This window comes from Podarcis cretensis (assembly GCF_951804945.1).
Source record: "Podarcis cretensis genome assembly, chromosome: 1".
Classification (NCBI taxonomy): Eukaryota; Metazoa; Chordata; class Lepidosauria; order Squamata; family Lacertidae; genus Podarcis; species Podarcis cretensis.
Window position 1 is genome coordinate 3679223 of NC_137170.1, and position 17305 is coordinate 3696527.

A 17305-nucleotide genomic window follows, 5' to 3' on the forward strand; every position below is an offset into this window, starting at 1 on the left:
AAAGTCCCTTAACCCAGTGCCGTTGCCCCGCTGCTGTGCCTTATTGATGATGTCCCTTAAATTTCCCAGGTTTCAAAGGAAGCAGCTCCTCTCCCTCCCTCCCTGCCGGCCAGAAAGGAGGGAGGCTCCAACTGTGTAACTGTGGAGCTTGCATGCCTGGTGCCGATCAAATCGGCTGCGTTGCCCGGGGACTCGCCTTTGCTCAGCGCTTCCCAGCGGAGAGGTGACGGTGGTTTTCCTTGCTGCATCCCCTTTGCCGGGTTGCTGCACTGTGGGAACCCCCGCTTGAGGCTTCGTTTGGCTGCTGGCTGGGCTTTGTGCCTTTGGCTCGGAGGGGCGCAGAAGTCGAACATACCTGTGCTGGGGAAATCCCTTATTTTGGCTGCTGATCCCTTATTTCCGAGGCTGCTGGTCCCTTATTTTCAAATATGTAAGTTGACAGCTATGCACATTTGAGCACCGTGATTTATGGGATTTTTGTCAAGCGCTGAAAAGAGCCGGCTCCTCCAAGCCTTCCTTGGTCCCAATCCTGGGTGATGATGAAAACCTACAGATACCGCAAGAGTCCCATTGCCTGTTGCACATTCCTTTCGTTGCAGAGCTGTAAATCAGCTGCACAGAGGTGAACTAATGCAGGGAACACTTAGAAGCACGGCAAAGTAATGAGAAGGGGCTGCTGGTCTGTTGATTTATTCATGCATTTCCTTCCTCCCATTTATAGCCCCCACCCCCACTCCTCTTGCTCATGCAACAATCCCTGGGCAGGTCACAGTATAAAACACGGGCCACGGATTAGGATCATAGCAACCGTCACAGTATTTTTAGAACTGGAAATCCCAAATCAAAACGACTTCCTTCTCATTCATGCTCCTACATGGCTGAACATGCATGTGCAAGCTGCAGAAATACAGACCAGCCACAATCTCCAATCCTCTCTCTCCTCCAAGAGGAAGACAACTTGGGACTTAGGATGTTATGAATTTGGATAATTTTAGTCTGATGCCCCAAGTCTCTGCCACTTCTTGGAATTTGAGAGCAGGCTTGCCAAATCCAGACCTTCTAATTAATAGTTTTGGCTGGCTAGTTAAGCAGCACGATTAGCATAACCAGCGGTTTTTTCCCCCTGGGGGTACGCAGGGGTACGCATACCTCTTAACATTTTGTGCATCTTTGTACTTTTGTCCACTTACTGTATTTATTTTTCCCAATTTGAATTATAAAATGGTGATTTTCTTCAGTCAAAAAAAGAATGTATAAAATGTAAATAAAAGAATGGGATGGGGGGGAATTAACAGTGACAAAAAAGTGACTGAAAAAAAGAGAGAAAGAAATATTCTTCTGATGGGAGCCTAGTTTGGAGATTGCACTGTATGGCAGAACCCCCCCTTTTTTTTTTTTTGATGAGCACAACCTTTCACAGCCCTCCCCTGAATTTTGCATGAGGTACACCATTAGCTAATGCTCCAAGAACGCAAGGGCATGTGTCTTTGATTCAGAGGCTTCCCGGGAGCAGCATAAATATCCGTCTCGTGGTGACAAACAGCAGACGGGGAGGTGGGAGGGGCACAGCTAATGATATTGCCCAATTTCCCTGGGCCTGCAGTAATGAATCCATGATGGCCCCTCTGCGACCCTCCCCTTGATAGGAAGTTTGCTCTCCCCACCCCTCTCTCTTCCAGGGATGCCTCTTGATATTAACAAACTGCTGAAAGCTGCAACCAATCAGAATTCTTGGCTGATGGGTGGTGACAGGCAGGTCGGGCAGAAAACTGAGCAGCCTCTCGTTTGAGCTGGTTAGTTTCTTTTGGGGGTGAATAACAACAACAACAACAACAACAACAATTTATTATACCCCGCCCATCTGGCTGGGTCCCCCCAGCCACTCGTGGCAGCTTCCAATAAAACACTAAAATACAATAACCTATTGAACATTAAAAGCTTCCATAAACAGGGCTGCCTTCAGATGTCTTCTAAAAGTTTGGTAGTTGTTGTTCTCTTTGACATCTGGTGGGAGGGCGTTCCACAGGGCGGGTGCCACTACCGAGAAGGCCCTCTGCCTGGTTCCCTGTAACCTCACTTCTCGCAATGAGGGAACCGCCAGAAGGCCCTCAGCGCTGGACCTCAGTGTCCGGGCTGAATTATGGAGGTGGAGACGCTCCTTCAGGTATACTGGACCGAGGCCGTTTAGGGCTTTCAAAGTCAGCACCACTTTGAATTGTGCTCGGAAACGTACTGGGAGCCAGTGTAGGTCTTTCAAGATGGTGTTATGTGGTCTCTGTGGTCGCTCCCAATCACCAGTCTAGCTGCTGCATTCTGGATTAGTTGTAGTTTCCGGGTCACCTTCAAAGGTAGCCCCACGTAGAGCACATTGCAGTAGTCCAAGCGGGAGATAACCAGAGCATGCACCACTCTGGCCAGACAGTCTGTGGGCAGGGAGGGTCTCATCCTGCGTACCAGATGGAGCTGGTAAACAGCTGCCCTGGACACAGAATTGACCTGCAGCTCCATGGACAGCTGAGTCCAAAATGACTCCCAGGCTGCGCACCTGGTCCTTCAGGGCACAGTTGCCCCATTCAGGACCAGGGAGTCCCCCACACCTGCCCGCCTTCTGTCCCCCCAAAACAGTACTTCTGTCTTGTCAGGATTCATCCTCAATCTGTTAGCTGCCATCCATCGTCCAACCGCCTCCAGGCACTCACACAGGACCTTCACTGGTTCCAATTTGAAAGAGAGGTAGATCTGAAGGGGGTGTGTTATGTACTGAGTTGAATAGGATCCAAAATGCAGCAGTCTGATTGGTCCTAGAACAATGCAGCAGTATGATTGGTTGGCAGGAGCCACCCAATCCAGCTCCAGATGGAAGTGAATCCACAACCTGATTGGCCTACAGGAGAATCCCGGAATTAGCCAATCACGTGCAGCCCATTGTGTAAATAATATATATAAAGCAGATACTTTGAGGGAACTTCCATTCCTCCTCACCACTATGAGCTGAATAAAGAGCATGAAATCCACTCTCGACTCCGAGTATATTTCAGGGTGCAAGTCTGAACCATAGAGCATGACTGGGCAGAAGGGAAGCATTCTTGGCCAAGCTGGCACCCTTCAGAATTTGCACAACACAACTCCGTCAACATTTCCCCCCTTTTAAGGGAAATTCCTTTATTCCGAATAGGATTCCTCACGAGAAAAGGGGAAAGTTGACAGCTATGACTCCCACCCAGCCAGCCAGGCACCCCATTCAGTTCAGCTCCACATATTTTGCTTTTGCTTCTGTGGAAATGTCCAGATTGTGGCAGACTTTGCAGTCCAATCTAACGAGGTGTATTCTTGTTAATTAGCAAGTCCAGGGGCTAATGTGACCGCAGAACTATAACTTGCCTGTCTATAAATTGATGGCTCTCTGGTCCTTAGCCCCATTACTAAGTAACAAGAATATGTGTTATTATATTTGACTGCAAAATCTCGCATCATAATAATAATAATAATAATAATAATAATAATAATAATTTATTTATATCCTGCCCTCCCCAGCTGAAGCCGGGCTCAGAGCGGCTAACAACAATAAAAGTAACATAGCATTCTAAAATCAATTCATTCTAAAATCAATTCAAAATCAAATTAATGGTAACCATTGGGCTAGAGTTCTGTGAGGATTACCAAAGCAGGGGGTCAGGCTGTGCCTTGGCCAAAGGCCTGGTGGAACAGCTCCATCTTGCAGGCCCTGCGGAAAGATGTCAAGTCCCGCAGGGCCCTAGTCTCTTGGGACAGAGCGTTCCACCAGATTGGGGCCACGGCCGAAAAGGCCCTGGGTCTGGTTGAGGCCAGCCTAACTTCTCTGTGACCTGGGACCTCCAAGATGTTTTTGTTGGAAGACCGTAAGGTCCTCTGTGGGACATACCAGGAGAGGCGGTCCCGTAGGTACGAGGGTCCTAGGCTGTATAGGGCTTTGAAGGTTAAAACCAGTGCCTTAATCCTGACCCTGTACTCCACCAGGAGCCAGTGCAGCTGGTATAGCACTGGGTGAATGTGATCTCGCAGCGAAGACCCCGTAAGGAGTCTCGCTGCGGCATTCTGCACCCACTAGAGTTTCTGGGTCAGTCTCAAGGGCAGCCCCGCGTAGAGCGAGTTACAATAATCCAGTCTGGAGGTGACCGTCGCATGGATCACAGTGGCTAGGTCAGGGCGAGAGAGGTAAGGAGCCAACTGCTTAGCTTGGCAGAGATGAAAAAATGCCGCCTTTATTATAGCTGCAATTAACCCCCCCAAGTCCCGTCTTGAATTGAGGGCCCCCGTCTCTCGGCAGAGGGATGTCATCCCACCGATGCATTGCTTCCGTGTCACCCCAAGAGCTGACCTCACCCACAGAGCTTTGCAGCTGAGCAGGCTTATTCCTGAGTGCACAGCACTGGCATTCTCTGTGTCTATGACACAAGCGCTCGTGCTCACAATGTCAGGGCTTTTTGTCTGCACAGCTAGGGGGTATTTGTGTAGCCCATTCTTACAGGCATGTAATCTGACAGGCTTTGTGGTGGTAGGGGTGCCTGGGGGGGGGGAGGTGCGCGACTGGGACAAGGGCAGACAATGACCCACAGACAGCGCATGGGGCTCTTTCAAAGGATCGCATCGGGCGCTGCCTGTGTCAAAGAGGCCGGACGTGATGCCGGACACGGCCTGAGGCCTCTCAACAAGGAACTCTTGCAGGCTCCCCGGCCAGCATTAGCAACAGATGATGGTGTATGTACTGAGTTTAATAGGATCCAGAATGCAGCAGTCTGATTGGTCCTAGAACAATAGGACCCAGAATGCAGCAGTCTGATTGGTCCACAGGAGCCACCCAATCCAGCTCCAGGTGGAAGTGAATCCGCAACCTGATTGGCCTGCAGGAGAATGCCGGAATTAGCCAATCACGTGGGGCCCATTGTGTAAATAATATATATAAAGCAGACATTCTGGGGGAACTTCCATCCCTCCTCACCACTATGAGCTGAATAAAGAGCATGAAATCCACTCTCGACTCCGAGTATATTTCAGATGGAAAGAAGGTTGGTGGTTGCAGAGGCCAAGAAGCCTTCCTAGGCGAGGAGTGGCATCCAGTCTAGTGGGGAAGAAGAAAGAAATGAAATCAGAAGAACACAAGAAGAGGAGTGCATAAACTATGGACCATGCTCCCACAGGCGGCAGTGATGGCAACCGATTTGGATGGTTTGAAAAGAGGATTGGACACATAAAATCATGGAGTCATTGGCGGAGGAGAGGGCTGTTGGTGGCTGTTATCCTGGATGACTCTGAACTGCCTCCACAGTTGGCTTCCCCTTTCCTCTGTATCATGAAATTATTATTATTATTATTATTATTATTATTATTATTATTATTATTATTTATTTGTACCCCGCCCATCTGGGCAGCTTCCAACAAAGATTAAAAATACATTAAAATGTCACACATTAAAAACTTCCCTCAACAGGGCTGCCTTCAGATGTCTTCTAAACGTCAAATACTGTGGTACCTCGGGTTAAGTACTTAATTCGTTCCGGAGGTCCGTTCTTAACCTGAAACTGTTCTTAACGTGAAGCACCACTTTAGCTAATGGGGCCTCCTGCTGCTGTTCTCATCCTGAAGCAAAGTTCTTAACCTGAGATACTATTTCTGGGTTAACGGAGTCTGTAACCTGAAGCGTATGTAACCCAAGGTACCACTATAGTTGTTTGTCTCTTTGACATCTGGTGGGATGGCGTTCCACAGGGCGGGTGCCACTACCGAGAAGGCCCACTGCCTGGCTCCCTGTAGCTTTGCTTCTCGCAGCGAGGGAACCACCAGAAGGCCCTTGGCGCTAGACCTCAGCGTCCGGGCAGAATGATGGGGGTGGAGACGCTCCTTCAGGTATACTGGGCCGAGACCATTTAGGGCTTTCAAGGTCAGTGCCAACACTTTGAATTGTGCTCGGAAACGTACTGGGAGCCAGTGTAGGTCTTTCAAGACTGGTGTTATGTGGTCTCAGCTGCTCCCAGTCACCAGTCTAGCTGCCGCATTCTGGATTAGTTGTAGTTTCCGGGTCACCTTCAAAGGTCGCCCCACATAGAGCACATGGCAGTAGTCCAAGCGGGAGATAACCAGAGCATGCACCACTCTGGCGAGACAGTCCGCGGCAGGGAGGGTCTCATCCTGGGTACCAGATAGAGCTGGTAGACACAGAATTGACCTGCGCCTCCATGGACAGCTGTGAGTTCAGGGGCACAGTTACCCCATTCAGGACCAGGGAGTCCCCCACAACAGCCCGCCCCCTGTCGCCCAAGAACAGTACTTCAGTCTTGTCAGGATTCAACCTCAATCCATTAGCCACCATCCATCCTCCAACCACCTCCCTGGAAGAAATGATCAGTGGCGGAGAAAGGGGGGGTAAGGTTCGTCCCAGGTGTCATCACTGGGGTGGGTGGGTGACAAAATGACAAAAATATGAGTTGTTGTTATTCTAATTTGGCTCACGAAACCTTTTAGCTCAGTCAACAAACATAATGAAACACGGCTGGCACTGGGCGCCACACCGCGGGGGCCGGCACTTACCACGGGGCCTGCAGCATGCCAGAGCCATGCGTCTCTCCTGGGAGTGATGTGGTGTCTGAAATGGCAGCATGGGGCTTACGTCTGCCCTCTGCCTCTCCCTCAGCTGCCCTACAGCCGAGGGGGAGGCAGCGGAAAGGCTCCATGCAGTGCGCCCGGCCCCCATGGGCAGCTCGCCCCGCCCTCGGCCACAGGATGCATGCGTCGCACCAGGCACCCAAGCGGCTAGCTATGCCACTGGACATGTTTGCTTCCTCTAGCACTTCCACTTTGTGGATCAGTTCCTCCCTATCGGTGAGGACCAGGTCCAGGATAGATGAACCCCTTGTTGCTTTTTCCACCTTCTTGGAAATGAAATGGTCAGCGAGGCAATGAAGGAATTTGTCGGACCTTATATTCTTGGCAGAGTTTGAGTCCCAATCGATATCGGGGAAGTTGAAGTCTCCCATCAAGAAGAAGAAGAAGAAGAAGAAGAAGAAGAAGAGGAGGAGGAGGAGGAGGAGGAGGAGGAGGAGGAGGAGGAGTTTGGATTTGACATCCTGCTTTATCACCACCCTAAGGAGTGGCACTGTGGGTTAAACCACAGAGCCTAGGGCTTGCCGATCAGAAGGTTGGTGGGCCGAATCCCCGCGACGGGGTGAGCTCCCGTTGCTCAGTCCCTGCTCCTGCCAACCTAGCAGTTCGAAAGCACGTCAAAGTTCAAGTAGATAAATAGGTACCACTCCGGCAGGAAGGTAAAAGGTGTTTCTGTGCGCTGCTCTGGTTCGCCAGAAGCGGCTTAGTCCTGCTGGCCACATGACCCGGAAGCTGTACGCCGGCTCCCTTGGCCAATAAAGCGAGATGAGCGCCACAACCCCAGAGTCGGTCACGACTGGACCTAATGGTCAGGGGTACCTTTTACCTTTACCTTTAAGGAGTCTCAAAGCGGCTAACATTCTCCTTTCCCTTCTGCCTCCACAACAAACACTCTGTGGGGTGAGTGGGGCTGAGAGACTTCAGAGAAGTGTGACTAGCCCAAGGTCATGCAGCAGCAGGCCCAGACAAAGGGGGGGGGCATATAGGCCACTTGGCCTGGCCCTCCGATTCCAAAGGGGGCCTCGGTCAGCATATTCACAATTGCAGGGGATGCACTGGGGCGAACACGGAGGCACAAAGGCGGTGGCGGATTACCTGGGGCCATGGCTGGCAGCACGAGTCTTATTTATAAGACTTAATCAAAACAAAATAAAAAAATTCCTTCCAGTAGCACCTTAAAGACCAACTGAAGAAGTGTGCATGCACACGAAAGCTCATACCAAGAACTAACTTAGTTGGTCTTTAAGGTGCTACTGGAAGGAATTTTTTTATTTTGTTTTGACTATGGCAGACCAACACGACTACCTATCTGTAACTGGTTATAAGACTTAAGTTATCCCCAGGGTAAAAAAAAGGGGTGGCACATTATTTACAACGGCATTTCCATGCGCTGCTCTGGTTTGCCATAAGTGGCTTAGTCCTGCTGGCCACATGACCCAGAAGCTGTGCGCCGGCTCCCTTGGCCAATGAAGCGAGATGAGTGCCGCAACCCCAGAGTCGGCCACGACTGGACCTCATGGTCAGGGGTCCCTTTACCTTTACGTTATCTACCTGGCCCGGGCCTCTGCCTGGTTCTGCAAGGCCCTGCCCAGCAGCTGCATGTGGAGGAGCAGGGAAGCGAACCCGGTTCACCAGATTACGAGTCTACCCCTCTTAACCACTACACCACACTGGCTCTCACCACATGACTGCTACACCTCTCCTTTTCAAATGTTTGCCAGTCTGTTCTAGGAAGGCACCATCCAGGTCTTCAGTCTGTCTGAAGGTCTACAGGAGACCCCCATAGTAAGGTCACTGTGATTTCCCTCTCCTCCGGTGTTTACTCATATGCTCTCAATCTGCCTTCTATGCTCCAAGTCATGGATCTCTTCAAAAGTGTACACATCCTTTACATAGAACGCTCCTCCTCCTCCCTTCCTGTTTGATCTATTTATTTTGAGCAGCTCATACCCCCCCCCCCATTCCTGCATCCCAGCCATGAGTCTCATCCCACCAGGTTTCCGTAATGCCTGTGGCCCTTCAGAGGCTCCCTGGATCCTCGTCTCATTGCACACAACCCCAGCTCTTCTTGCAACTCATAACAACAACCTGTTTCTCTCTCTTCTTAGTGTCAATATAACCAAGACACGGCAGTTGGTCTTGGCTCGGTTACTCCCTCTTGGATGACATAACAGCAGGGGAGACGAGAGGCAACCTTGCAATTCAGTGGGCAAACAAGGCAGGCAGAGGAGGGAGACAGGGTTATTCCAGGGGATCAGCGGGGAGGAAGAAAAGGAGGGGTGTGTGTGTGTGTGTGTGTGTGTGTGTGTGTGTGTGTAAATCTACTTTCAAGAAAGGATTGTCTTAGAGAACCACCTTTGTGTTTTTTTAAATGAAAGGCAGATCAACAGCAACGTAAGAACACAAAAGGCTGTTGGATCAGGCCAGGGGCCCATCTTCTTTCTTTCTTTCTTTCTTTTCTTTCTTTTTCATCCTAGAGGTCACAACAAAGGGTGGTTGTCGAAAGATTCTTTCCCAATCTTCATCTAAAATCTGTTCCTGAGTATCTAACCTCCAATATTCTTTCAAACTTTCCTTTGGTGATTTCCCCTTGTTTAATAACACCTTATACAATTTTGAAACTCTATCTGTCCTATATGCTTTCACTAATTCTTCAAAGGGTGTAAAGATTCTTTTACTACATTTTTTAACTTCTTCTTCCTTTAGCGGAGAGGAAATTTGTCTTTTTGGTAGCCAATTAATTTTATTCCAAATACCACTTTCCTGTTCCCTTGTACCTTCTATCCCCCAACTATTCTCCATCTCCTCAATTGAGATTGCCTTTAATGTATCCCCTGCCTCCTTTGGGATGAGCTCCCTTAACGGGGCCATTTTATCATAAAGCCACTTCCGGCCTGCCCAGGAGGTAGGGTTGCGGGCTTCACGCCCACCCCCACGTGAGCGGGGGCTGGTTTCAGCCCCCGCGAGAACAGGGGAATCCTGGCCGGGTATGCCCTATTTAGGGCCAGCACAGAGGGGGCTTGCCCTCTTTTCGCCGGCCAGCCCTCACGTTTTCCCACCCTCCCTCCCTTTAGGTATGCTTTAGGTAGGTATTTGACTTTGCTATGGACTTCGGTCTGTCGCCGCAAGGGGCATGGTAGGAATTTTTCCCAATTGGCAATTTGTAGCCTTTTGGTTTTTCGCCTACCTCGTAGCAACTCGTCACAACTTTTCGGCATTGGCGGTAGGCATTGGTAAGAAGGGGTTAAGAGGATGTGTGGGGGGGGGGAGGAACGCCATCACCTCCCCCCAGTGAGCGAAGGGTGGTCCGTTAAAGGACTCCGGGGGGCGTGGCCCTGTCCGAAGCCTATGGAGGTGTGGGCCAAAGGCACGCCCCAGAGCGGTGACCCGGGGGAGCTCCTAGTCGACGTGCCTCTGCAGGAGACTCCCCCGATAAAGTGTTAACCCTTCCCCGTGTCTCCAGCAAATGGGCTGGAGCCGGATAGTCGATAGCACCAATGCCTAAGCCAATGCCTCTCATTCCTGAATTCAATAAAGTTGTGGCCTAATTCACCCAATTAACCTTAAATTATGGTGTCTCGTGTCTTTATTTATCCTGGTGGGGGGCGGGAACTCGCCACACAATACCACATTTTGGTAAGGGGAGAGAGGTCAGGAAAAAGCTCCCTTCTCCACTTCTCCCATACCCAGATGGACCCATCTAATCCAGCACCCTTTTCTCACAGAGACTGGGAAGTGGACCCCCTAGCAAGCCCCCCCACCCGGGAAATAAGCTCCAGATCCCCTGCTTTTATTTTAAGAAGAGTGGGGCAGTTTCTAGCATTTGTAGTATCTGAGCCACAAGGCAAAATGTACGGGCATTATTCTCCCCTGTGTGTGCGCAAAACAAGCCTGCTTTGCCCGCTTTTCAGATATTATTTTGACTTTGCTACTCTCTCTCTGAAAAATCCCTGCAGACCCCCCCCCTCCCACTCCCCTGCCCACTTTCCCTCTACAGACCAGACACTCTGCCCTTCTGACTGCGGCAGATCCAGGTTGAAGTGAATGGCTCTAGGGATGCCCAGCCATTTTGCTATTTTGGAGATGGGTGGTGTTATGTACTGAGTTGAACAGGATCCAAAATGCAGCAGCCTGATTGGTCCTAGAACAATAGGATTCAGAATGCAGCAGTCTGAATTATAATATGTGAGGATAAACAATTAAGGGTAAACTAAGAGGGTACGGATTTGCTGAACAATTTTTTAAATGGAATACAAAAAAGGGAGGTGTGAGGAAGTCATGAAAATAAGTAAATGAGTGGTAAGATATCAGAAAGAGGGATTTTCTCCCCCCCCCTTTTTTTCTTTTTATGTCTACTTTTGGTTTTTTGTACTTCTTGTGTTTGTCTTTTATTGTCTTGTAACCTTTTTCTTGTTGAAAACTTAATAAATATTATTTTTAAAAAAACAACAGAATGCAGCAGTCTGATTAGTCCTAGAACAATAGGATCCAAAATGCAGCAGTCTGATTGGTCCTAGAACAATAGGATCCAAAATGCAGCAGTCTGATTGGTCCTAGAACAATAGGATTCAGAATGCAGCAGTCTGATTGGTCCTAGAACAATAGGATCCAGAATGCAGCAGTCTGATTGGTCCTAGAACAATAGGATTCAGAATGCAGCAGTCTGATTGGTCCTAGAACAATAGGATCCAGAATGCAGCATTCTGATTGGTCCTGGAACAATAGGATCCAGAATGCAGCAGTCTGATTGGTCCACAGGAGCCACCCAATCCAGCTCCAGGTGGAAGTGAATCCGCAACCTGATTGCCCTACAGGAGAATCCCGGAATTAGCCAATCGCGTGGGGCCCATTGTGTAAATAATGTATATAAAGCAGATACTTTGGGGGAACTTCCATTCCTCCTCACCACTATGAGCTGAATAAAGAGCATGAAATCCACTCTCGACTCTGAGTATATGCCAGGGCACAGTGCCCCAGAGGACACCCTTACAATCCACAATTCGAACAGGGGGCCTATCAGTGCTCCCTCTCCTGGCAAGGAAGCAAAAGCCTGGATGGTGGCCTCTGCTCATTCGTGAGCAAGGAAGGGGAGCGCATTGGAGTCTCCTGTCTTGGGTCAGCCAGTGCTCCCCTTCTCATCTCTGCTGCCTCCAAGTAAAGCGTGACAATTGGGGGTGGCAGAGGGGAGGGGGCATGGAAAGAGTGATGGGCCTCTGTGCTCAGAGATCTCTTGACATTTCCATTCACTTTGGTGTTTTCTATGCCGGCTGCCAAGACGGCAAATGAATGCCTCCTGTTTTTCTTTGAGGGCAGGAAGTTGCAAACTCTATGCTGTCTGGAGACAGCTCTCCGCATTAACCCGCCTGCAGAAGACACCATCCTGCTCCTCTGGACGGAGCAATGCAGAAGGCTCTAGGGCACGATCCAAGGCTTGCGTGATGCAGGTGGCGCTGTAATCTAAACTACTGATCCTTCTAGCAAAGTATTGGAAGACACAAGAACTTCCCACACTGGAAGAATGGCAGACGAAAGTGACTGACTTTATGGGATTGGCAGAAATGACTGGCAGAATCTGTGACCAAGAGAAAGAGACGGTGGAGGAAGACTGGAAGAAGTTCAAAGTTTATCTTAAGAACTGTTACAATATTGATGAGTGCTAAAATGTCAAGGGAAAGGAAGATACAGAGTTGCAGCGGAAATTGTTTGTTGAAATAAGATGAAATTGAGAAAGATAATAAGTTTTAATTAATTGGAGTAAAGGGTTGCTGAAAAATTGTAAAATAAGGATGCAAAAAGGGTGAGGTATGGGGAAGTCCGAGAAAGGTGGCTTATGAAAATGAGGTTATGAAATTATATCTGTGTGTTTGTTTTTGTTTGTTGATGTGTGTATGTTGCTTTGTCTTAAAATTGGAAAATTAATAAAAATTATATATATATATAAAAAACAAACTCGGAAACATTGTATTGAGAGCTGTCAAAAGGTGAGGGAAAGCGCTTGCAGCCTGCAGTACCAGTGTGGCCGCCGCAAGGGGCGCTGTTCGGCGATGTTGATTGGCTGAGGCGGCCGCCGTTTGACCCAAAGTTCAGGCGGCCGGTCTACTCGTAAGAAAGATAGGGCAATGCGGAGCGCTATAGCGGAAAGCTGTCAGGCTAGCACTTCCTTATTTACGGAAGGCTTTTAAGAGGTGGCCCTTTAAAGGGACAGCTCTAGGGTTGGGGGGGGAAGATGCGTGTGTGTGTGAGTGTGGTGCTTGTGCAGTACACGTGACAATGGAGGGGGGGTGATTTCCGTCGACACAGTATACTGGTATTAGTTCGCCTGTCTTCCCAAGTGATGTGTAAAATTTTTCGGAGACACCGTTGATGGATTCCTGAGCATTGATCCTGCATGCAAAGTGGTCACTCTACAGCTGAGCCACAGATCTTCCCTCCTGAGGAGATTGTGGGTGTTTCCTCTTCCAGTCATGCAGTGTATGTCTTTTGCAGCTATAAAGTCTCTCAGGACCCACCTTTGCTGTTCACCTGTTAGTCCCCAAACAATAGGGATATGACCGGCGCTTGGAAACAGAGAGTTTGCTCATTGCCCATCCCTCTGAGCCACACGCTCTACAAGAAGCTCAGCGGTGGTGCAAGGGGAGCTGTCTCCTACCTCCTGATCTTTCCCTTACGGATCCTCAATAAACTTCTGAGCAACTTCACGGTTCTCCCCAACACAGCTTCTAAAAGCCACTGCAGAAGCTCTCTTCCTTCCCACACAGGTTTGGTTCTGCAGAGCCTCACGGAGGAGAGATCCTGGGCAGACCACACACTATGCACTCGCGCATAGCTCCAGGGCTGACACAAGACATTTGGCTGCCTGAGGCAAAGAAGTAAATGGCAAACACCCCCAGCCTCCCAATACGCCGCAGTCAAGGTGCATAGTTATATGCCTGAAATAATAAATAGTGGCACCAGAGAGGCATTATCAATGTCTTTTGGCATCCGAGACAGAAAACCACACAAGCATCTCTCTTTCTCCCTGGAAATAAAAATACAGTACAAACAAACCATTTTCCTCCTAAAAAAACCCTGAAAAACAAAATGCTTTTGAGGATCTCCAAAACAGAAGAAATTAAGAGTGCAAATGGCAGAGGGAAGTCACATCTGCCAGAGTCTCAGGAAGGGAGACAAAAGATGAAGGCCATGTATATGTCCCCCGTGAGTGGGCTCCAAGTAGGAAAAAAATATGACCATGCACACTTCTGGGGCAAATGGCCACTAGCCTCTCTCTAATGGTAGGGCTGGACCTGCCTGCTTCCAGTGCAACAGGGCATCACTGGTCCTCATCCTAGGTCCTTTTTCTTGCCAGGATTTTTTGTGCCATGAAGATGTAAACAAAAATTGCCCTTTTCCCTTATGGGGTATCCAAGAGCCCATATAGAGTCCTTACATAGGTTCCCTATTGGTAGGAGAGAATAACAGAGGCCAACCAGAGAATATTGAGAAGCAAAGCAGCTAGTAAGCTTGATCTTTATTGATCTGTTGCAACAGGATCCTCACTCACCACACGCAGGAGGGAGGAGGAACCCAGAACAATGGCGCGCAAGGCCTTATAAAGACTTTTGAAATTGCCACCCTGTAGATCAAGACCACCCCCAGAAACATCATACATACTGGTACTTCACAGAAGGGGTGTAACCTAAGACCACCCCTCAGATACATCACACCTACATCACAGAAAAGGCGATCTAAAACAGAAATTTGAATGTTGTTTTTCTCCTGTCGTTGTTCATTTCCTGTTTGGCAGGTTACTTGATTGGATTGCCTGGGGAGCCTGGCCAGTCTTTTGTAGTGATAAATACTTAGTTCCCGGGCCAGGTCACAGGCTCACACCCTATTCAAACAGAGACATACCCTCAAGACAGGATTTGTGAAGGAAAAGACAATGGGGAGGTTTTTCCATTTTCCTGACCTTGCAGAGAAAACATTTGCTCAGTTTGGGACAGTTTGGGAATCAAAATGGTTCCAGGTAGGTCTTCCTGTGCTGATCTATGTATGTGCTTGGTTGGTACACTTATGAACATTTAACATTTATCTAAGAACTCAAAATTCCTATCACAAAGACAAATTTTATTTTTCCATAGCACCCTGTACATGAAAGTCCTTTTTACTGGTACAATTTTTAAAAATGCAAGCTCTTGCTGCCCCAGCGGTCTTGCACGTTTGGTCTTAGTGATCGGCAGCGGGATGACGAGAGCAGGCGGAGAAAAGGAAGCAAAACAGGAGATTTCTCGAAGCCCCCTCACAGGTCTGCAAACAATGCTGGCAGCAATTCATGAACATCCTTTGATCTTCCAGTCTCTGCAGGAACCAAATCTGCAAGGAACACACTTGATAGTCAAACTGGTTCAAATCCCTTGGGGACTGGAGGGAGAGGAATCTAGCAGACAAAGGCTCCCTTGTCCGCTTGGTGTCTGCCCTGAATTCTTGGGACCGATGTTGCAAGGGCAAAGCTCACGAGATCGCCCCTGGGTGACCTCTACGGACCCTGAGCAGGGGAGAAAGAGCCAAGGGGCTCTGACAGGCAGACCAGACAGGGACCAAACCAAGGAAAGTCCATCTATCTTTCAGGTCAGTGGAAAGCTGGATCCTGTTTCACAAGTCTGAATTTCATTCACGTCTGTAGCTTTTCATGCATTTTTATATTGTTGTTTTTCTAGGTTTAGGTTGTTGACGTTATTTTAATTCTATGGTTTTTTAGACACTGGTTAGATTTTTTAATATATATATTAAGTGGTTGTTGTTGTTTAGTCATTCAGTCGTGTCCGCCTCTTCGTGACCCCCTGGACCAGAGCACGCCAGGCCCTCCTGTCTTCCACTGCCTCCCGCAGTTTGGTCAAACTCATGCTGGTAGCTTCGAGAACACTGTCCCACCATCTCGTCCTCTGTCGTCCCCTTCTCCTTGTGCCCTCCCTCTTTCCCAACACCAGGGTCTTTTCCAGGGAGTCTTCTCATGAGGTGGCCAAAGTCTTGGAGCCTCAGCTTCAGGATCTGTCCTTCCAGTGAGCACTCAGGGCTGATTTCCTTCAGAATGGAGAGGTTGGATCTTCTTGCAGTCCATGGGACTCTCAAGAGTCTCCTCCAGCACCATAATTCAAAAGCATCAATTCTTCGGCGATCAGCCTTCTTGATGGTCCAGCTCTCACTTCCATACATCACTACTGGGAAAACCATAGCTTTAACTATATGGGCCTTTGTTGGCAAGGTGATGTCTCTGCTTTTTAAGATGCTGTCTAGGTTAAGTGGTATTCAGGTGTTTTTGAACATAGGACATGGCTTTCTGCTCAATATTGTCTGCACTGATTGGCAACAGCTTTCTGGGGTTTCAGACAGGAGTTCTTCAAAGTCCTACGCTGGAGATGCTACAGAGAATTAAACCTGGCAGTTTTTGTAAGCAGAACATATGCATTCAATCACGGAGAGATGACCCATCATAGGAGCAGCCCTGCAGGACCAGACCAAAAGGGGCCCACCTACAATAACAGAACAGTAGAGTTGGGAGGGAACCCCAAGGGTCATCTAGTCCAACCCCCTGCAATGCAGAAATCACAGCTGAAGAATCCTTGACTGATGGCCTTCCATCCTCTGCTTAAAATCTCCAAGGAAGGCAACTCCCCTACTTTCCAAGAGAGCCCGTTCTGCTTTCCCAGCATCTTGGTTCTCATAGTGGCCAACCAGATGCAGGACCTGAGTGCGAATCCCAGCCACCCAATGTGTGTGTGTGTGTTTTAGTTTTTTTAATTAGGAATTTCAACATAACAATTTATCAAAAATACATCCTCATTCCCCCCCCCATTTCCCCCTCCCCTAAAAAGAAAAACCCACCCTCACAGACTTCCTTCAGCTCTCTCTGGTTTCTCAGCACATGTTATTCTCTGCATATTATAAACTGTAAAGATCCTTAATGAATCTATCAATATGTTACCAATAAAAAAAATTGTGTATGTTTATTCAAAACCTGCCAAGGTGTCCAGTTCATTTTGTTGTTCCTTTAAGTACTTTGTAAAAGGTTGCCATTCTTCTTTAAAGTCACAGTTGTCCTTATCACGTAGTTTGTGTGTCAATTTCGCCAATTCTCCATAATCCATCAGTTTCTCTTGCCACAGTTCTTTGGTCGGGATTTCCTCATTCTTCCATCCTTGTGCTATTTGGACTCTCACTCAATGTGTGTTTGTGTATGTTTCCCACCCCGCTTGCAATACAGCTCTTTTTCTTTACTTCTGTTTTAGTGCTGCATAATACACACACACACACACACACACACACACACACAACCAGATGAAAAGCTGCCATATTTGAAGATGTCTCAGTCCCCCACTTTTGGACTGGGCACAAATCATTCCTGCAGTTATGGGAATGGGGTGGGGAGAACATCTGCCTCAATGCTACCATGATTCAAGCTCCAGCATTGGGAGAGTTTGGTAACTGGTGATATGCGCAGTTTTACAATACACCTGGGGCAGAGGGGTGAGAGATGTCTGCATCACAACTTTCAACTGGTTCAGTGGTCATTTTCGCACCCCCAGGGATGCCCAGGTCTGCAAGGTGTGTTTGGGGTCTCAGGCAGAAAATTCGCAGCAATGCCCAACTGCTAGAACACTTGCTGTGGAAGAAGCCACCATAAAACAAA